This window comes from Mustela putorius, unplaced genomic scaffold, assembly GCF_011764305.1.
Source record: "Mustela putorius furo isolate JIRA1106 unplaced genomic scaffold, ASM1176430v1.1 tig00003858_pilon_pilon_pilon, whole genome shotgun sequence".
NCBI lineage: Eukaryota > Metazoa > Chordata > Mammalia > Carnivora > Mustelidae > Mustela > Mustela putorius.
The window spans coordinates 17,994,875-18,016,904 of record NW_025422010.1 but is presented as its reverse complement, the minus strand read 5'-3'; the positions used below and the strand labels follow the sequence as shown (position 1 = coordinate 18,016,904).

General features: G+C 37.2%; 1 protein-coding gene across 10 annotated transcripts in view; it reads left to right on the top strand.

The window, feature by feature from the left end:
* The window catches only part of ESCO1 (establishment of sister chromatid cohesion N-acetyltransferase 1), an 85,913-nt gene that overhangs the window by 13,924 nt on the left and 49,959 nt on the right, over positions 1-22,030 (top strand). For 7 of the 10 annotated variants that reach the window (XR_006602068.1, XR_006602067.1, XM_045065436.1 and 4 more), the window contains exons 2-4: positions 10,645-10,745; positions 14,662-14,927; positions 21,765-21,867. The gene's annotated coding sequence lies outside the window, so the exon portion shown is untranslated. The remainder of the gene's footprint in view (positions 1-10,644; positions 10,746-14,661; positions 14,928-21,764; positions 21,868-22,030) is intronic. The other 3 variants (XM_045065432.1, XM_045065433.1, XM_045065435.1) reach the window with 2 other exon arrangements.

Sequence of the window (22,030 nt, the reverse complement as noted above, 5' to 3'; positions counted from 1 at the left end):
ACTTTGGCTCCACCCCCACCCCCCAAAATAGTTTAACATATTTTTAAGGGTTGTTAAAAAAAAAAAATCTCACTTTGGACTAGCCACATCTCAGGTATTTAGTAGCTGCACATTGCTAATTGATGATCATATTGGACAGTCTTCTCTAGATTGCTCTTTCTCAAATTGTTCTCTGCAGAATAGCTTTAGAGACCACTGTCCTAGTGGGCAGATCCTGGCTAAGGTACGTGAACTTGGTGGGGAATGAATAGCTACAGCAACTTCTTGTCCTCTGTTCTGTTTGTCCCCATATCCCTTTCTTCAGAACATGATTTTAGATTTTTAAGATAAATTTCCAAGGCTAAGATACTTAGAAAATTACTGCCCATGAGTGAACTTAGTGTTGAACTTTCCTTATAGATTTTGAGGCAACTGTTCTTGAGGCATTTTGCAGTTTTTCAGGGTTCTGATGAGAGTAGGTAATGGACTCTCCAACTCTAAGATACTATGGCTCTTTTTGTGGTCAAATCCATCGTGTGTAAATTAACAAATAGTTACTATTTGATAACTGGGGTACATAAACATACTTGTTATATAAACGAATAAATCCTGTATTTAGAGGTATAATAAGCATTTGTGCATTTAAATTGGGAGCATAAAAAGGAGGCCCTGTTCCTCACTGGAGGAGATGACATTTTTGTTTGAATACATAATATTTACATATATGGTATGATTTGTTTTATTTTTTTGTTTAAAATTTTTTTTATGGGTGGTGCCCGGCTGGCTCAGTTGGTAGAGAATGCAGCCCTGTTCTCAAGGTTGTGAGGGCAAATGCCATATGGGGTGTAGAACTTAGTTTAAAGGAAAAAAAAAAGTAGGACTTAAAAAAAAAAACCGAATTATTTTTTATGTGCTTTTATTATTTTTTATATTTTAAAATGTTTATTTATGAATTATTTTTTAAATGCTTCCATTTGTTAGGTATTGCTTTTGCTATTTTGTGAAGAGAAAAACTTAATTACTAGTAACTTTTATTTAAAAGCCAGTCAAAACCATATATTTAGTGTTCGTAATTTCTAAGAAAAAGATATCATCCCTGCAAACATTATGAAAAAATATGTATTTTTACAAAATGGCTTTTTTGAAGTATATTTTACATTTAATAGAATGCACAGATTAAGATTGTAAAGTTTGATAAGTTTGGGCATAGAAACACCTGTGAAGCTACCTCTCCAATCAAGATAAAGGACATTTCCATCATCCCTAAAACATACCTTGGAACCTATTCAAGTATGTTCTTGACTCCACTTTGGGTAATCACTGTTGTGTTTTCTGTCATTATAGGTGTGTTTTGCCTGTTCTAGAATTTCATGTCAGTGAGATTATGCATGTGTGCTCTATTCTGTGTTTGACTTCTTTTCCTTAACATAATGGTTTTTAATTTCTTCCATGTTGTTGTATAAACAACGTGCTTATATTTTTCCCCCCATGAGTATTCCATTGCATGAAAATGCCACAGTTTATTTTTATATACCTAATAATTGGTGCAGGGAGTCACATCAATATCTTATATGTAGGATTAATAGAATCATTTTTATATAGGTCCTTTTATGGTCATATTTTGGGGGGTATTATATTTTGGGGGGTAAATAATTAGGACTGGAATTTGGGTCAGAGGGTAGGTAAAATTTAACTTTATAAGAAAGTACCAAACTTCCAAAGCATTCATTCCATTTTATCGTACCAGTGGCATTCTTCGAGTTCTACACTGTTCACAGCCTCATGGATACTGGTTTTTGTCAGTTTTAAACATTTTTCCTATTTTAGTGGGTTTGTGGTAGTGTCTCACTGGGTTTTTTGTTTTGTTTTGTTTTTTAAAGATTTTACGTCTTTATTTATTTGACAGAGAGCACAAGTAGGCAGAGAGGCCGGCACAGAGAGAGGGGGAAGCAGGCTCCCTGCTGAGCAGAGAGCCCAATGCAGGGCTCGATCCCATGACCCTGGAGATCTTGACCTGAGCCAAAGGCAGAGGCTTAACCCACTGAGCCACCAGGTGCCCTCACTGTGTTTTTAACATGCATTTTCCTGATGACTCATGTTGAACACTTCCTCAGATCTTTATTGGCCATTCGTAAATTATCTTTTGTGAGGTGTATGTTCAGTTATTGTATTGTCTGAATGTGTCTATAGACTTTGTGTTCCATTGATTGCCTTTCTTCAAATAGTATGCTCTTAAATTCTTACAGCTTCCATCTTTGTCATTTTCTTTCAAAATTGGTTTTGTTATTTAAGATCTTTTCCATTGCCACATAAATTTTAGGTTCATCATATCGATTTCTTTAAAAGTCTACTGGAATGTTGGGACGCCTAGGTGGCTCAGTTGGTTGGACGACTGCCTTCGGCTCAGGTCATGATCCTGGAGTCCCGAGATCGAGTCCCGCGTCGGACTCCCAGCTCCATGGGGAGTCCGCTTCTCTCTCTGACCTTCTCCTCGCACATGCTCTCTCTCACTGTCTCTCTCTCAAGTAAATAAATAAAATCTTAAAAAAAAAAAAAAGTCTACTGGAATGTAGATTTGGAAATAATAAATTTGTAGGTCAGTTTGAGGAGACTGGATATCTTGATAATATTGAGTTTTCCAAATGTATATTTCTCCATTTAGGACTTCTTTAATTTCTCATAGTAATGCTTCAAGGTTTTCAGTGTAGAAGTATTTTTTTTTGTCTTCTGAGTTTTTTTTTTTTTAAGTATTTAATGTTTTTGATGGTCTTGAAATTTGTGTTTTTAAAATAATTCTGTTTTTCCAGTTTTGTTTTGCTAGAGTATAGAAATGTAATTGATATTACTTACTAGTTTTTATTCTGTGACCTTGTTAAATTCATGTATTTGACAGGTTTTTATTTTTATTTATTTATTTAAAAGAGGTATGTATTAATTTATTTATTTGAGGGAAGCATGCTCCCTGCTGAGCAGGGAGCCTGAGGTGGGACTTGATCCCAGAGTCCTGGGATCATTACCTGAGACAAAGGCAGATGCCCAATAAACTGAGCCACCCAGGCATCCCTTTAATAGGTTTTTAAATAGGTCCTTAGTGTTTTCTACTTGCGTAATCATGTCAACAGGTTTTTCTTGTGTTTTAGTCTGTAGGCTTTTTGTTTCTCTTTCATGCTTTACTGCGTTAGTAGGACCTCACGTACAATATTGAAAAGAAGTGGTAAACTTCTCTACCTAGCACTGCAAAGTTGGTTCAACACAAAAAATCAAAGTAAAATACTATGTTAATGGAAAAAAGAGGAGAGATGTTTACTATATCCTTGCCTTTTTTCTGAACTTAGAAAGCAGTCAGTATTTACTATTGTAATGTAAATTATAGGTTTTCTTGTTAGAAGCTTTTTATGAGATTGAGGAATTTCATTATTAGGTCAGTATAAATCAAGTTCTAGCTTTGCTATTTGATATTATCTAATAATTTTTATTTGTCTTTAACATTTTGATGATTTAGGGAACGTTTTATTTATTTATTTATTTATTTTTATTTTTTTTAAAAAAGATTTTATTTATTTATTTGACAGAGAGATCACAAGTAGGCAGAGAGGCAGGCAGAGAGAGAGAGAGGGAGAGGAAGCAGGCTCTCCACTGAGCAGAGAGCCCGATGTGAGGCTCGATCCCAGGACCCTGGGATCATGACCTGAGACGAAGGCAGAGACTTTAACCCACTTAGCCACCCAGGTGCCCCTTTAGGGAACATTTTAATCTGTTCGTGAATAGGCAGATGGATGCTACTGGCCCTGTTTATTCAACTTTCTGTCTTTTGAAGCCTGTAGCAGAAATGATCATGAGCCATTGAGTACTAGGTATAAATCTAAAACAGTGGCTATAAGTGGAGGACAATGACATTTTTCTTTTATTCCTGTGAAAATTCCACTTCTTCCAAGTGGATCTTACACTTTGTGTTGCATAGGTATAATGTATTGCCAGCTCTGTGTTCTGCCTGTTTTAAGGATAAAGAAATTATAATTGGATGGTCTGTTCATAACAAGCATAAAGTTCTCAAAATATATCATGAACACAGATTCCTGTGACTAGCGAAGCCCCCTGCCCCCTTTTGTGTTTAAGGGGAAACCCAGCAAAAAGGAATAACTAGAAGCTTTGGGTTGATATTTCATTCATTCAGCCTCCTTTGGAAGCTTCTCCATAGTGGGGCAGCTAGTTCACAGAGCCTTTGCTACTGAAGAGTGAGAGACCTAAGAAAAGAAGGATGGAGAGAACTAGTTCTTAAGGTCTGTTTTTCTCCCTCTGGAATTTGGGTCACCTTATAGACTTGACGGTGTAGAGAAGTTCTCTACTTGCTGTAGAAAAGTTTAAAAACTCCTGATTTGCTGTTAAGCCTAGAAATTAAGCTAATCTAAGTTGCTTTTCTTCTTAAAAACAATTTTTTAAAAAGATTTATTTTAGGGAAAACATGCATGCATAGGGTGTGGAGGGGCAAAGAGTGAGGGGTAGAGAGATAGAGAGAGAGGAATCTCAAGCAGACTCTTTGTTGAGCACAGATCCGGGTGCAGGGCTCAGTCTCACGACCTTGATATCATGACCTGAGCTGAAATCAAGAGTTGGATGCTTAACTGACTGAGCCATGCAGGTGCCCCTATAAAAACTGTTTTTTTTTTTTTTTTTAAAGATTTTATTTATTTATTTGACAGACAGAGATGACAAGTAGGCAGAGAGGCAGGCAGAGAGAGAGAGAAAGGGAAGCAGGCTCCCTGTGGAGCAGAGAGCCCGATGCGGGGCTCGATCTCAGGACCCTGAGATCATGACCTGAGCCGAAGGCAGAGGCCTTAACCCTCTGAGCCACCCAGGCGCCCCTAAAAACTGGTTTTAATAAGAGAAAAGAATGCTCAGATTACTAGCAACCTTCTAGAAATGAAAAAGGATTTTAAAGGAATACTGTGAACAGTATACAAACAATTCTGATAACCCAAATGAAATGGACAAATTCTTAGATACTGAGTCAAGAATAAAACTCTGATACCAAAACTAGACTAGGATAGCAGAAGGAAAAGAAACTATAGATCAATATTTTTTGTAAATACAACTGTATACATGCAAACTGAATCCAGCAACGTATGAAAAGGATTATGCACCAGGATGAAGTGGGATTTATTCTTAGCACTGCAAAGTTGGTTCAACACAAAACGTCAAAATCTGTGTTAATGGAATGAAGAAGGGAGAAATACATGATCACCTCAGCAGATGTAGAGAAAGCGTTTGACAAAATCCAGCACCCTTTCACAATAGAAACACTCAAACAAGGAATAGAAGGGCATCCATGAAAAGCCTATCTTTAGCATCATACTTAATGGTGATACAAGGATGTTTGCTCTTACTGCTTTAAAAAAAAAAAGATTTTATTTATCAGACAGAGCATGAGCAGGGGGAGCGGCAGGCAGAAGAGAGGAAGAAATGGGGAAGCCTGATGTTGGACTCTATCCCAGAACCCAAGCTGAAGGCAGATACTTAACCAACTGAGCCACTCAGGTGTCCCTGCTCTTAACACTTTTATTCAACATTGTATTGGAGGTTCTAGCCAGGGCAATTAGGTAAAAAAAAGAAATACAGGTATCCAGATTGGGAAGGAATAGATAAAACGATTTTGCAGATGACATGATCTTGTATGTAGAAAATTCTAAGAAATCCACAAAAATGTCCCCAAGGCCTATTAGTGCTAATAAGTGAATTCAACAAGGTTATATGATACAAGATCAATGTACAAAAATTAGTTGTATTTCTGTATACCATCTAAAAAGGATATTAAGAAATCAGTTCCTGGGCGCCTGGGTGGCTCAGTGGTTTAAGCCGCTGCCTTCGGCTCAGGTCATGATCTCAGGGTCCTGGGATCGAGTCCCGCATCGGGCTCTCTGCTCGGCAGGGAGCCTGCTTCCCTCTCTCTATGCCTGCCTCTCCATCTACTTGTGATTTCTCTCTGTCAAATAAATAAATAAAAAATCTTAAAAAAAAAAAAAAAAAAAAAAAAAAAGAAATCAGTTCCTTTTGTAATAGAATCAAAAAGAATAAAGTATTTAGGGATAGATTTAACAAATGAAGTACAAGCCTTGTATGCTGGAAGTTCTAAAACATCATTTAAAAAAAATTAAAGATGACTTACATAAATGAAAAGCTATCTGTGTTCAAGAATTGGAAGACTTACTACTAAGATGGCAGTATTCCTCAAATTGTTCTATAGATTCAGTGCAATCCCTATTAAAAGTCCTAGATGACTTTTTTGCAGTTCGTATGCTGATCCTGAAATTAATATATAGTCAAAATAATCTTGAAAAAGAATGGCGGGCGCCTGGGTGGCTCAGTGGGTTAAAGCCTCTGCCTTCACTCAGGTTGTGATATCCTGGGATCGAGTCCCACGTAGGCTGTCTGCTCCGTGGGGAGCCTGCTTCCTCCTCTCTCTCTCCTGCCTCTCTGCCTACTTGTGATCTCTTGTCAAATAAATAAGTAAATAATCTTAAAAAAAAAAAAAGTTAAAAAAGAAAATAAAAAGAATCACAAAATTGAGAGATTCACAGTTCCTTATTTTAGAACTTAACAACAAAGGGAGCCAAGAGGATATGATGGGGGAAATGACAGTCTTCAGTAAATGTTGATGGGAAAACTGGACAGCTGCATACAAAAGAATGAAACTGGGCCACTGGCTTAAATTATACAAAAAATTAACTCAAAATGGATAAAAGACATGAGTATAAGACTTGAGACCATAAAACTCCTAAAAGAAAACATAGGGAATAAGCTCCTTGATATAGGTCTTGGTGATGGAATTGTGAATATACATTAAGAGCAAAAGCAACAGGGTACCTGGGTGGTGCAGTTAGTTAAGTGTCTGACTCTTAGTTTCAAGTTGGATCATGGTCTTGGGGTTGTGAAATCAAACCCCGTGTTGGGCTCCATGCTGGGCATAGAGTCTGCTCGGGACGCTCTTTCCCTTTGCCCCATTTCTTACTTGCGGGTATGCTTGCTCTCTCAAATCTTAAAAAAGAAAAGCAAAAGCAACAAAAGCAAAAATGAACAGGTGGACTCTATCATACTAAACCAGTATAGCACAGCAAAGGAAACCATCACAAAATGGGAAGGTAACCTATAGAATAGAAGAAAACATTTGCAGATTTACAGATGTAAATCCCCATGGTTTGAATTACAATTAAAGACTTGTGGGGTGCCTGGGTGGCTCAGTGGGTTAAAGCCTCTGCCTTCAGCTTGGGTCATGATCCCAGGGTCCTGGACATCGGGCTCTTTGCTCAGCAGGGAGCCTGCTTCCTCCTCCTCTCTCTCTCTCTCTCTCTCTTTGCCTTCCTCTCTGCCTACTTGTGATCTCTGCCTGTCAAATAAATAAATAATTTAAAAAAAAAAAAAGGCTTGTGCATCAAAGGGCTCTATCAAGGAAAATAAAGTGACTGGTAACAGAATTAGAGAAAATATCTGTGAGCAGTGCATCTGCTGAGAATCTAATATCCAGATAAAGAACTGTTACAACTCAATAATAAAAAGAAAAATGTCCCAATTTAAAAAAGGAAAGAATATGAATATGTATTTCTGCAGAGAAGAAATACAAATGGCTAGTAAACTCATGAAGTTGCTCACCTAGTTAGTCATTAGGAAAATACAAATCAGAAGTATAATAAGATACCACTTTATACTCAAAAGGATGACTAAAGTTTAAAAAGATAGTAAAAAATGCTGACAAGGATATAGAGAAATTGGAACTCTCATACATGGCTGGTGGAAATGTAAAATGACACATCTTGTTTGGAAAATAGTCCCTCTGAAGTTAAATACCAGATGGTCTAGCAGTCATAATTCTTTTTATATAACCAAGAGATTGGAAACCCTGTGTTCACACAAAACTCAGTAGGGTTGTTCATAGCATTATTTGTGATAGCCACAAGATAGAAACCATCTGTCAAATATCCAGGAACTGATGAATAGTTAAACAAATGTGGCATGTTTGTACAATGGAATAGTATTCAGCCATAAAAATCACAGGGCGTTACTGATACATGCTATGTTATATGAACTTGAAAACATTAAATGAAAGAAGCCAATCACAAGAGGCCATATATTATGATTCCATTTATATGCAACATCTACAATAGTCAAATCCATAGAAACAGAAGGTAGATTTGTAGTTGCCAGGGGCTGGAGGGAGAGGGGGATAGGGAATGACTTTAGTGAGCATGATTTTTTGTTTTGGGGGGATTTTTTTGAAGTCATGAAAATGTTCTGGAATTAGATACTGGCAGTTGTTTGTTGCACAACTCTGAATATATTAAAACTCACTAAGTTGTACTATAAAGAGGTTAATTTTGTGGTAAGGAATTATATCTCAATTATATAATTTGTTTTGATATTTTAAAAATTTATTTCGGAGAGGGAGGAAGAAGCTCAAACAGACTTTCCTGCTGAATTGGAGTCCAACTTGGGGTTTGATCCTGTAACCCTGAGATCATGACCTGAGCTGAAATCAAGAGTTGGACCCTCAACTGACTGATCTACCCAGGTGCCCCAATGATGAAGTGTTTTTTTAAAAAAATGACTTTAATATTAAAATATATTGGCTGATATACAATCCAAAATTTTTTTTCCTTTCTAGTTAAAAAAATTTTTTTTTTTTTTAATAATCATGGAGTACCTGGATGGCTCAGTCAGTTAAGCATCTGCCTTTGACTTAAGTCATGATCTCAGGGTCCTGGGATCAAGGATGCTGAGCAGAGTCCAATTCTCCCTCTCCTTCTGCCTCTCCCCACACAACCCCCCTTATGCTCTCTCTGTCAAATAAAATTTAAAATTGTCTTAATCAAATATTTTAATGATTAAAATTTGAATACTTTTTATTATAAAGCACTGTTGGAAATTGGATTATTGTTAAATTCTCGGTATTTTCTAACGTGTCTTAGGAGTTCTTTTTGTATAAAATACATTATTTTAGGTTTTCTAAAGTGGTCATTTTATGTAAATCTTAATCACTGTGTTTTGTTGTTTTTTTTTTTTTTACCCTGATACTGTTTTCATTAAGATTATATTAATCTAGCTCTGGGTTGTAGGAGTGGCCTTGTTGATTTGCTGACATATGAGAGGGTGCATTTCAGTTCTTATTTGCAAGATTTTATTTAAGAGTTGTGAAGAAATGGGAATTATTAAGTCATGTAATGCTAGATTAGTGATGGTTTAACATGAAGGCAAACTAGAATTGAAGTGGTCCTTGGCACACCTGACCAGGTGATTGACAGGTACTATAGAGTTGTGTATCAGTTTCTCTTCTATAAGTTAGGTCCCCACTGCCAAATGTTTTAAAATATTTAGAAATTGGGAGAAATAGATGTAAAAGAAGAATATTCATCATTTTTATTTTTATTTTTATTTATTTAGTTTTTTAAAAGATTTTTATTTATTTATTTGAGAGAGAGACAGTGAGAGAGAGCATGTGCGAGGAGAAGGTCAGAGGGAGAAGCAGACTCCCCATGGAGCTGGGAGCCTGATGTGGGACTTGATCCCAGGACTCCGGGGTCATCACCTGGGCCGAAGGCAGTTGTCCAACCAACTGAGCCACCCAGGCGTCCCTATTCATCATTTTAAAATTATAATCCTTAGTGCTAAAGTAGTAAAGGAATATAAATGAGCTTTTTTGTTATATTTTGGGGCTTAATCTTTGGTAAGTTTAGAGTTTCTTAGAATATAAAAATTAATCGCAAATATATATTAGTTATTACTGTATAAGAAACTGCCCTAGAACTCAGTGGCTTAAAACAGCAGTTAATTATTGATCATACATCTGCAGAGCAGTTGTGGGTTAGGTGACTTGGGTTTGGGTTGGCTGGGCAGCTGTGGGTGTGGGTGGGCTTTATTTCTCACTGTGGGTTTTCCTTGGCTCCTCATTTGGGGTTTGGCTCAGTTCTAGTCTTTATGTTTATTCTGGGTTCTAGGACTTCATCTATTGGTGAAGCTCTTCTCATGGTAATGGCAGAGGTACAAGAGGGTGCACAGCTGCACAAAGACATTTCAAACTCTGCAACATTTCTGCTAATACACCATTGGCCAAAGCAATTTAGATGGCTAAGGTTTTGGGGGCAGGGAAGTATACTCTGCCCACCATGAGGCCAAAGGAAGGCATGTGGCCAACCTCAGCACTGGTTGGAAAGGAAAATACACTCCTTCCGTGGAGTGGAGGATTGGAAGTGGTGATTATATATGAAGAAAAACCTAATCTATTACATGGTGTAAAAATATGTGATGCTTTATATTGTTATTAGACAGTTGTTTACTTAGTCTAGTTTAGTCTTAAGTTTAATATATGAGTTAATAGACAGTAGTACTGGGACGCCTGGGTGGCTCAGTTGGTTAAGCAGCTGCCTTCGGCTCAGGTCATGATCCCAGCGTCCTGGGATCGAGTCCCACATCGGGATCCTTGCTCTTCAGGGAGCCTGCTTCACCCTCTGACTCTGCCTTCCACTCTGTTTGCCTGTGCTCACTCTCGCTCGCTCTTTCTCTGACAAATAAATAAATAAAATCTTAAAAAAAAAATAGACAGTAGTACTTTTATATTCTTATGTGTTTTTAATAGATTGTTTTACTTAGTTATAGGAATTTTTTTTTTTTTTTTTGAAGATTAATTCCCAAACATAGGAAGCTGTTAGAGGCATCATTCATTTGGAAACATCATCAGTCAACTTAAAGAAACAGTGATATGTGATTTCTGGCTCAGTAAGGTAAGTGACATACTTTTATAATTTGGTGCCTTCCAAGATTAATTAGTCAGTCTGCCAAATATAACTATATTTTCAGAGAAATATATTTTAATTTTGATTAGGTTATATGTCTACATTATAAAACATTTGAGTGGGTATATAGTGAAAAGTAAGCTTTTCACACTGCTGACACTGGTTTTGTAGTTCTTTTTCCCAGAAATCTTCACTATTATATTTATTATGTATCTTTCCATACTTGTTGTGTGCGTAAGCAAGCATATGTTTCTATGAATTTCCCTCTTTTTCTAAAAAATTATTTTTTTTTACCTTCTGCACCTTGCTGTTTTTTGATTTAACAATGCTTCTTAGTTGCAGGTGTAGGTCCATTTCAGTTACTTACAGCACTATTTTTTTTTTTTTAATATTTTATTTATTTATTTGACAGAGAGAAATCACAAGTAGATGGAGAGGCAGGCAGAGAGAGAGAGAGAGAAGCAGGCTCTCCGCTGAGCAGAGAGCCCGATGCGGGACTCGATCCCAGGACTCTGAGATCATGACCTGAGCCGAAGGCAGCGGCTTAACCCACTGAGCACCCTCTTACAAGCAAACTGTACAATTTATGTACAGTAAATTTCACTCTCTTAAACTGTACAATTTGATGGGTTTTGACAGAAATACACACTCTTGAAACCACCATTACATACAAGTCAAGACATAGAACATCTCTATCACTTCCAAAAGACTATCTCTATTTCTCTCCTGACCTTAGGGCATGACTCATCTGCTGTCTTTTACTGTCGATTACAGTTGACCCTTGAACAACATGTGCTTGAATTGTTTGTGTCCATTTATGTGGATCTCTTCAACAAATATATTGGAAAAATTTTTGAGATTTGTGGCAGTTTAAAAAAAAGCTTGCAGATAAACCATGTAGCTTAGAAATACTGAAAAAATAAAAAATTTAGGTGTTTCATAAATGCATAAAATATATGTAGCTCGTTACTTGCTACCATAAAATATTCATAGATCTATTTAAGTTAAAATTTATTAAAATGTGTACAGACACTTAACATACATTGCATCATCCACTGTAAAAAATGTAAACAAACATAAAGATGCAGTATTAAATCATAACTGCATAAAATTAACTATAGTATATACTCTACTACTGTAATAATTTTATAGCCATCTTATGTTGCTGTTTTGGTGAGCTCAGGTATATGAGTCTGCTTAAAACACCGTGTGACGCTAATCATCTCTGAGCAGTTTGTCTCTGCAGTAAATTGCATATCACAGTAAAAAGTGGTCTTGGCAGTTGTTGCGTATTTCTCATCACGTTTAGTGCAGTACTGTAAACCTTAAAAACCACCAGGGGATCCATTTGAAGTACCACTAGTGATGCTGGAAGTACTCCCAAGAAGCAGAGAGAAGGGATGACCTTACAAGAAAAAAGTTGAGTTGTTTGATAAGTACCATAGATTGAGGCCTGCAGCTACAGTTGCCCACCAGTTCAAGATAAATGAATCCAGTGTAAGGACTATATAGGAAAAGAGAAGGAAGTTCATGAAGCTATTGCTGTGGTTACGCCAGAAGTGTCAAAACCTTAGACTTTTTGAAATACCTTTTTATCTCATATTGAAAATGCAGCTTTTATGTGGTTGTCTGACTGCTCTAAGAAAGGCATACCCATAGACTCCAGTATGATTTGAGGAAAGGTGAAGTCATTTAGGACAACTTAAAGCAAAAGGAAGGTGAAGGGCTCTAAAGCTGGAGAATTTAGTGCTCGCAGAGGATGGTTTGAAAATTTTAGAAAAAGGTTTGATTTTTAAAATGTCAAGAAAATAGGAGAAGCAGCTTCTGCTGACTGCTGACCAAGAGAAGGGGCAGGCAGGTCATGATCTCAGGGTCCTGGGATCGAGTCCCGCATCGGGCTCTCTGCTCAGCAGGGAGCCTGCCATTAAAATAAATATCAAAAATCTGAGAAAAAAAAAAAAAAAAAAAAAAAGAAAAATCACTGAGAAGAAAGGAAGGATATTTGCCTGAACAGTTTTTTTTTTTTAAAGATTTTATTTATTTATTTGACAGAGAGAGAGAGATCACAAGTAGACAGAGAGGCAGGCAAAGAGAGAGGGAGAAGCAGGCTTCCCGCTGAGCACAGAGCCCGATGTGGGGCTTGATTCCAGGACCCCGAGACGACAACCTGAGCGGAAGGCAAAGGCTTAACCCACTGAGCCACCCAGGTGCCCCCTGAACAGGTTTTTCTTTTTTTTTTTCTTTTTTTTTTTTTTTTTTAAGATTTTATTTATTTACTTGAGAGAGAGATAGTGAGAGAGAGCATGAATGAGGAGAAGGTCAGAGAGAGAAGCAGATTCCCCATAGAGCTGGGAGTCCGATGAGGGACTCGATCCCGGGACTCCAGGATCATGACCTGAGCCGAAGGCAGTCATCTAACCAACTGAGCCACCCAGGCGTCCCTGAACAGGTTTTTCTTTTTCTTTCTTTCTTTTTTTTTTTTTTTTTAAAGATTTTATTTATTTACTTGAGAGAGAGAGACAGTGAGACAGTGAGAGAGAACATGAGTGAGGAGAAGGTCAGAGGGAGAAGCAGACTCCCCATGGAGCTGGGAGCCCGATGTGGGACTCGATCCCGGGACTCCAGGATCATGACCTGAGCCGAAGGCAGTCATCCAACCAACTGAGCCACTCAGGTGCCCCTGAACAGGTTTTTCTTAATGCAGACAAAAAGTAAGGTACAAGAAGGGGTTGGCTAACTGTTTGTTTTGTGCAAGTGCAATTGGTTTTATGACCAGGACTGTCCTTATTTATAAAGCTGTTAATCTCTAGACCTTGAAGGGAAAAGATAAACACCAGCTGCCCAACTTTTTAAATCTCTACCTCCAAGGTGGGGCTTGAACTCAGCCCTGAGATCAAGAGTCTCATGTTCTACTGTCTGAGCAAGCAGGTCACCCCAGCCAGAGATTTGGTTGTACAGCAAAAAGGCCTGGACAATGAGAAAACTTTTTTGGGATTGGTTCTATCAGTGCTTTCTTTCTTACATCAGGAAGTAATTGACAGTAAGGCACTGCCTTTTAAAGTTCTTTTGATCTTAGACAATGTCCCCGGGCACTCAGAATCTGATGAGTTCAACACCAAAGGCATCAAAGTGGTCTACATGACCCTAAGCACAACATTTCTAATTTAGCCTCTAGATCAGGAGGTCTTAAGGACGTTTAAGGCTCTCCACACATGGTACTGTCTAGTAAGGATTTTCAAAGAGACCCTAATAGATCATTATGAAAGTCTGGAAGGATTACATCATTGAGGATGCCATCATTGTTTATAGAATAAGCCATGAAAACCACTAAGCCCCAAACAGTAAATTCCTGCAGGAGGAAAAATATGTCTAGAACTTGTGTATGACTACACAGAATTTACAACAGAGCCAGTCAAGGAAATCCTGAAAGAGATTGTGGACATGGCAAAAGAAGGTGGGGGTGTGAAGGGTTTTAAGATACGGATCTTGGAGAAATTCAAAAGCTAATAGATGCCACACAAAAGGAATTAACAAAAGATGACTCGATAAGGATAAATACATCTGAACCAGACAGTGAAGAGGAAAATGTGAATGAAGCAGTGCCAGAAAACAGTTGACATTAGACAGTCTGGTAGGATTCTAATTATTCAAGACTGCTTTTGAATTCTCATAGGACATGGGCACTGAAACGAAAGCGAATGGTAGAAGAAGGACTGGTACTGCATTAGAAACATTTTTAAGAGATGAAAAAGCAAAAATGTCAGACAGAAATGACAGTGTATTTCTGTAAAGTACACCAAGTTGGCTTGCCTCTCCTGCCTCTCTTTTCACCTTCACCTCCTCTGCTATCCCTGAGACACCAAAACCAACCCCTCCTCTTCTTCCTCTTCCTCTGCCTACTCAGTGTGAAGAGTGAAAACAAGAATGAAGACATTTATGATGATCCACTTCCATTTAATGAATAGTAAATAATCATCATGCCGTACAGTTAATAAACTTATCTGTTGTGTGTGTGTGTCTTCGTGTGAGAATCTAATAACTGTATGGCAAGAACTGTCTGAGACGTTTTCTGTCATCATCCTCATCATCATTGCTTAAGTGTTCATCGTGTAGAAAATCATGTACAAGACTTATATGGAAGTGGATAGCCTATCCTTATGTAGGCATAAGGTGAGTGATATTTAATATAAAATTAATAATGTGTTAGTTTTCTTACTGTTTTAGAACTTTGCTTTCAAAGAATTACATTACAGTATGCTTCTCTCTCTTATAATTGGAGAAACTTTATCAGCCTATCATCACAGGTAAGTGGTTTTTAGAAAAGATGTATTTGCAGTGTTGTGTTAAAGAATATGGCTGTAATACTGGATGACAGAAAAATTGTATAACGATTCATTCATTGGTGTATATACTAGTCCAGGGTGAAGCAGCTATCAATTACGCTAGGGTGTTGTAAAGCAGTCATATTGCTCCTTCATTATCAGTGTGTGAATTGTTATATCTGTAAGTAAAAACAGATTTCTTTTAAACATTTTTCAGTTTTGATGTCTGATGTTAGTAATAGCATATAACGTTTATTGTGTTTTGTATTATTTAGGACAATATTGATGTAGGTCCTGACTGATGATTCATCTTGTAAATCAATGATGTAAACTAATGGTATCAATACATACATGCAGTACTATAAATTTATTTTCTTTTCCTTATGATTTTCTTAACATAAGAAAATTTATTGTTAAAAATATGGTATATAATGCATATATCACAAAATTTGTGATAATTGACCATTTATGTTATTGACAAGGCTTCTAGTCAAAGTAGGCTATATTATTAGTGTCACATTTTGGAGGAGTCAAAAGTTACTATGCAGATTCTTGACTGTATTGGGGTTTAGTGCTCCAGCCTCTGCTTTGCTCAAGGGTCAACTATAGTTTGCTTTTTTTTTAGAATTTCAAGTGGAATGCTACATTATGTAGTCTTAGTGTCTACCCTTTCTTACTCACCATAAAGGTTGTGAGGTTCATCATATAGTTCTAATAGTTTGTTCCTTGGATTGCTGACTATTTTTCTACTATATTATTGACATACTACATTTTATTGACCCATTCATCTGATTTTTGGGTCCCCCACCCCCCATTTTGGTTACTGTGCATAGAGCTGCTTTGAGGACTTTAAAAAAATATTTATTTATTTATTTATTTTAGAGCACGTGAACGAGAGAGAGAGAGAGAGAGATAGAGAGAGAGGTGGGGAGGGGCAGAGGGAGAGAATCTCAAGCAGACTCCCTGCTCCGCACAGAGCCAGATGTGGGGCTTGGTCTCCTAACCCTGAGATCATGACCTGAACTGAAGACAAGAGTTGGGCACTTAACCGACTGAGCCACTCAGGCGCCCCTGCTTTGAAGATTTTTGAAGATGGTTTTTACATGGTCATATGTAGGATGGGTAGGATTCTTGCCTAAAAATAAAACAAAACAAAACAAAAAACTTTGTCTACCCCAAAGATTTTATATTTTTGTTTTCTTCCTGAGTTTTATAGTTTTATATTTGTTTCTTTGGTCAATCTCAAATTATTTTTGTGGGTTATGTGAGGGAAGGGTTGCTGGTTTTTTTTTTTTTCCGCCTTCGATTTTAGATTGCCAGTAGTTCTAGCACCATTTTTTCAGACTTTGTTTTCCCCATGGATTTGTGTTGGCACTTTTGCTGAAAACCAATTGATCAAATAAAAAATAAAATAAAATTAGGGGTGCCTGTTTGGCTTGTTAAGTGTCTGCCTTTGGCTTGGGTCATGGTCTCAGGGTCCTGGGATTGAGCCTCGCATCAGGCTCCCTGGTTCTCCCTCTCCCACTTCCCCTGTTGTGTTTCCTCTCTCGCTGTGTCTCTGTCAAATAAATAAATAAAATCTTAAAAAAAAAAAAAACCAACTGATCATAAATGTATGGGTCTGTTTTTTGGATTCTCTATTCCATTGATCTCTGTTTCCTTTATCAGTATTAGAGTGTCTTGATTACTGTAGATTTACTAAAGTTTAATAGTACCACTATTACATAAAAAATATCAGTATTACACAAAAAATTTTTAAAGGCTTTTTGACTAGACTTGTACATAGTTTCTTCTATTTCATGCAAGTTTTAAAATCAGTTTGTCAGTTTCTGTATAAAATGACTGGAAATTTTGCTTGGAATTGAGTTGATGTGACTGCATGGTATTCTGTTGGTAGTATATATAATTCAGTTGGTTATGTAAGTAGCTTATAGTGTTGTCCGTTTGCTGAGGTACTCAGTCTCTCGATACAGTGTTGTAATTTTATATTTATTTGTGTTTTTGAGCACTTGTGCATGTGTCTATAATATAAAGTCCTGGAAGTGGAATTGTTTGAAATTTAACATTTATAATTTCATACATACTGCCTAATTGACCTGTATAGACATTGAATTAATTATCTGCACTAATGTGACAGTACCTGTCACAAACCTTTGCCAAGACTGTGTTGTTAAACTTCCCGATCTTTGGCCAGTCTGATAGCTGAAAAATGGTGTTTTGTTTTGGTTCTAACTTAAATTTTTCTGTTATTATCATACCAGCCATCTGTGATTTCTTCCTGTGAATATATCATGGTAATTAGCTTTTGCTATTTCTTGCCAGTGTATTTTCCTAGTTTTGTTCCTCCAACCTGGCTTCTGAATATTCTGACAAGGTTTGAAAGTTTTTCCCACTCTGCAAATAAATGTTAAAATTCTCCCACATTTTATTTACCCCAAAGATAGAAATGTAGTGATCTGAAGGGGCATGTGCACCTGAATGTTTATAGCAGCAATGTCCACAATAGCCAAACTATGGAAAGAGCCTTGGTGTCCATCAGCAGATGAAATGGATAAAGAAGATGTGGTATATATACAATGGAATATTATGCAGCCATCAGAAAATGAAATCTTGCCATTTGCAATGATGTGGATGGAACTAGAGGGCATTATGCTAAGCAAAATAAGTCAATCAGAGAAAGACAATTATCATATGATCTCTCTGATATGAGGAATTTGAGAAACAAGACAGAGGATTATAGGGGAAGTGAAGAGAAAAATGAAATGAGATGAGACCAGAGAGGGAGACAAACCATAAGAGATAAGAGACTCTTAAATCTCAGGAAACAAACTGAGGGTTGCTGGAGTAGAGGGGGGTGGGAGGGATAGGATGACTGGGTGATGGACATTGGGGAGGATATGTACTGTGGTGAGTGCTGTGAATTGTGTAAGTCTGATGCATCACAGACCTGTGTCCCTGAAACAATACATTATATGTTAATTAAGAAAAAAACATACACCTTTTAACTGCCCCCCCAAAAGATCATCATCATTACAGTAGAATATACTGAAAAATATTTCAGTCTAACTTTTTTGAAGGACTTTCTGGAAAGTGTTGGGGGAGTGACAAATTTTCCAACTTTGTCCATTAAAAAAAAACTTAGAAAGAGTAGAGCAAAAGTTTGTCTATTTTTCTAAAATCAAGTATAACTAGGATATTGTACAAGTTACAATAAACTAGTTCTTCTCATTAAAAAAAATTCTCGCACATTTTAATTTGCTGTATTTTAACTTCTGCTTAACTTTTTTTTTTTTTTTTAAGATTTTATTTATTTGACAGAGAGAGATCACAAGTAGGCAGAGAGGCAGGCAGAGAGAGAGGAGAAAGCAGGCACCCTGCTGAGCAGAGAGCCCAATGTGGGACTCGATCCCAGGACCCTGAGATCATGACCCGAGCCGAAGGCAGCGGCTTAACCCACTGAGCCACCCAGGCGCCCCTTTTTTTAAAGATTTTATTCATTTATTTGACAGAGATCACAAGCAGGCAGAGAGGCAGGCAGAGAGAGAGGGGAGGAAGCAGGCTCCCTGCGGAGCAGAGAGCCCGATGCGGGGCTCGATCCCAGGACCCTGGGATCATGACCTGAACCGAAGGCAGAGGCTTTAACCCACTGAGCCACCCAGGTGCCCCTCTGCTTACCTTTTAATGGTTAAATTTTTCCTGGATATAACTGCACTCTTAAACCAAAATTACCCAGATGGCTATCTGCTTGTCCTGACACCAGTTGTTGAATAATCTTTTCTTCATTAATTTGAGAGTAATTAATACTACCTTTATATGTGCTAGCTTCTCTTATGCACTTGGGCCTATTTTTGGAGTCTCTACTTTCTCTTGTCTATTGATTTGTTGGAACTAAATTATTAATTATTACAACTAAGTGACACAGATCTGTACTCAATTTCTAAGTTTTATTTGTGTATATGTGTTATAAACTGGCATGTGATTGATTTTCTTCTATTACGTATTTCAGCTGATTATTTAAAGCTTTTGGTTTTGATTTTTAATTTTTAAAATTTATTCTCCTTTATAAATTCACATACTAATAATTTTGTTTTTTCTTCCTTGCAGATAATAATTTGCGTGTGTAATATGTATGTGATCAAGATTTTTTTCCCCCTTCCTAGAAGCTTCTTGTCCTCATGATACATTTTTGACTTTTTTTTAAAAAAAGATTTTATTTATTTGTCAGAGGGAGCAAGCATAAGCAGGGAGAGTGGCAGGCAGATGGAGAAGCAGACTCCTGCTAAACAATGAGGCCAGTGTGGGACTCGATCCCTGGACCTCAGTCAGGATCATGACCTGAGCCATAGTCAGGTGCTTAAGTGACTGAGCCACCCAGGCACTCCTTAACATCTTTTTTTTAATCCATTGTACTTGGTGCTCTTGGCCCTTTAAATCTGGAAACTCAGGCATCTGGTGGCACGGTCAGTTAAGCGTCCACCTTTGTCTCAGGTCATGATTCCAGGGTCCTGGGATCAAGCCCTACATCGGGCTCTGGGGAGACTGCTTCTCATCTCTTCTCCCTGCTCATGCTCTCTCTTATCTCTGTTGCTATCTCTGTCTCTCTCAAGTAAATAAATAAAATCTTAAAAAAAAAATTCCCAGAAACTAATTTCTTTCAGTACTAGGAAAATTTCCTGAATTCTTAGGGTTTTTTTTTTTTTTTTCATTTTTTTTTTTTTTTTTCTAAAATCCCAGTTGCTGGATTGTTGGATCTCTTTGGATAGTCCTTTAATTTTCTTTTGTTTCCTATTTGACATCTCTGTTTTATAGGAGATCTTCTTACTTTTATCTTCTAATGCTTTTTTATTTTTTAAGATTTATTTATTTTAGTGCGCACATGAGCACATGTAGAGGAGGGGCAGAGGGAGAGGGAGTCCTAAGTAGACTATGCTGAGTCTCTCTGAGCGCAGAGACTCTTGTGGAGCTCAGCCCTGAGATTATGACCTGAGCCAAAACCAAGAGTCAGACACTTAACTGATTATGCCACTCAAGCACGCACCACTCTTATAATGCTTTTATTGACTCTTTTCATTTCTTTTATGTTTTTCATTTTTATGTGTTCCTTATTGTGAATGTTCTTGTATATTTGTTTCATTGATAGATTAGCTTATTTTTAGTTTTTGGCTTTCCATAGTTTCTGCCAAGCTATTTGTTTCTTCTGTTTTTTGTTTTTTAATTTTAAGGTTTTGCTTATATTATGATTTTTGTTTATTTGCTCAGAGTTGCAAGTGAGACACTAAAAACTGACTTGGAAGTTTTGTCTGTTTGGATGGTGGGTGGGCTGGTAGTTTCTTAAATGTAGGGTCTAAATGTGTGTGTGTATTTTTTTAGTTCTTTTATCTCTAGACACGTCAAATTCATTAAAAAACGGTCTGCCAGTTTCCTTCCAGGAAGGTACAGGCTGGGCTGCTTCTTCTAGGAGTTTCTCAGTGTGCAGGGAGGACTTTAGGGAGGGGGAGTAGGTTTCAGCTCTGTGTGTACTCCTACTTATTTCCTCTATTGTCAGTATGATACTTCTGCCCTTACCTGTCACTCGTGAGGCCTCAGACCAAATACTTTTTTTTTTTTTTTTAAGATTTTATTTATTTATTTGACAGATAGAGATCACAAGTAGACAGGCAGGCAGGCAGAGAGAGAGGAGGAAGCAGGCTCCCTGCTGAGCAGAGAGCCCGATGCGGGGCTCGATTCCAGAACTCTGAGATCATGACCTGAGCCAAAGGCAGAGGCTTAACCCACTGAGCCACCCAGGTGCCCCAGACCAAATACTTTTTGTTACCCTCTTTCCAGAGATTTATATCAGGGTCTTAAGGGATGCAGGGCAATTTTCTGGTTTTAGTAATTGGAATGGCAGTCTTGGAATTTTTCTGCATTTTTTTTTTTTTTTTTATTTTATTTATTTATTTGACACAGAGAGACACAGTGAGAGAGGGAACACAAGGGAGTGGGAGAGGGAGAAGCAGGCTTCCTGCCCATCCCAGGACCCTGGGATCATGACTGAGCCAAAAGCAGATGCCTAACGACTTAGCCACCACCCAGGCGCCCCTCTTTCTGCTTTTTTGAGTCCTATTTTCATCCTCATCTCCTATGTAGCTTGGGACTGGCAGTTCTTGAGTTTTGGGGGATTCTACGGAGGGCTGCTTCTTAGCTTTCCCCATTTCCAGCTTAGGATTCAAGTTTTCTTGAGTCTAGAGGTTATTTTTTGTCATTCTTTGTAGCTTCCATATTTTATTTTTACCATTTACTCTTTTCTTTATCCTTTGGGTTTATGGTTTTGTCTTCTGTTAATCTATTGCTTTTTTAAAGTAGGTTTTCCATGAGAGTAGAGCAAAATGTTTGTTTAAATCTGCCTTTTTAACTGTGTATCAGTGTTTTTCTATGTACAAGTTGTTATGTGTACTCTTTTCCCTCAAAATAGGATTTTACTATTATGAGTTGTGTTTTATATTTTAAAATTGTTTTTTTACAACATAAAATGGACCATTTACTTAAGGTTTGAAATACTAAAACTAAGTGGTATGTATGAAGACTAATGATAGGACATCATGAAGTTGTGGAGTGTTGTATTTGATGAATGGTGAATGAATAATTTACATCTTTGCACCTTTTAAACACTTAAAAATTTTTTTTTTTTTTTTTTTTTTTTTAGGTGCTGTGTAACGTGTTAAGAGGACACTTTAAGGAATGAGTTTGCCAAATTCTCATGAGTTATGGTGGCTGAAAGATCAATTCTGTCTTGTGGGAAAAGAATTGTAAGTAGCTTCAAGGAATAAACTGATTTCAACTATCCTATGCTTATGTAAAACAAGTTACCATTTACTTACAAGAATGTACTTTGAGATACTTTATTCTGTTCGTCTTAAATATACAGACTAAATAATTAAAAAGGAGAAGTAGGGTTTATATAAATCAATA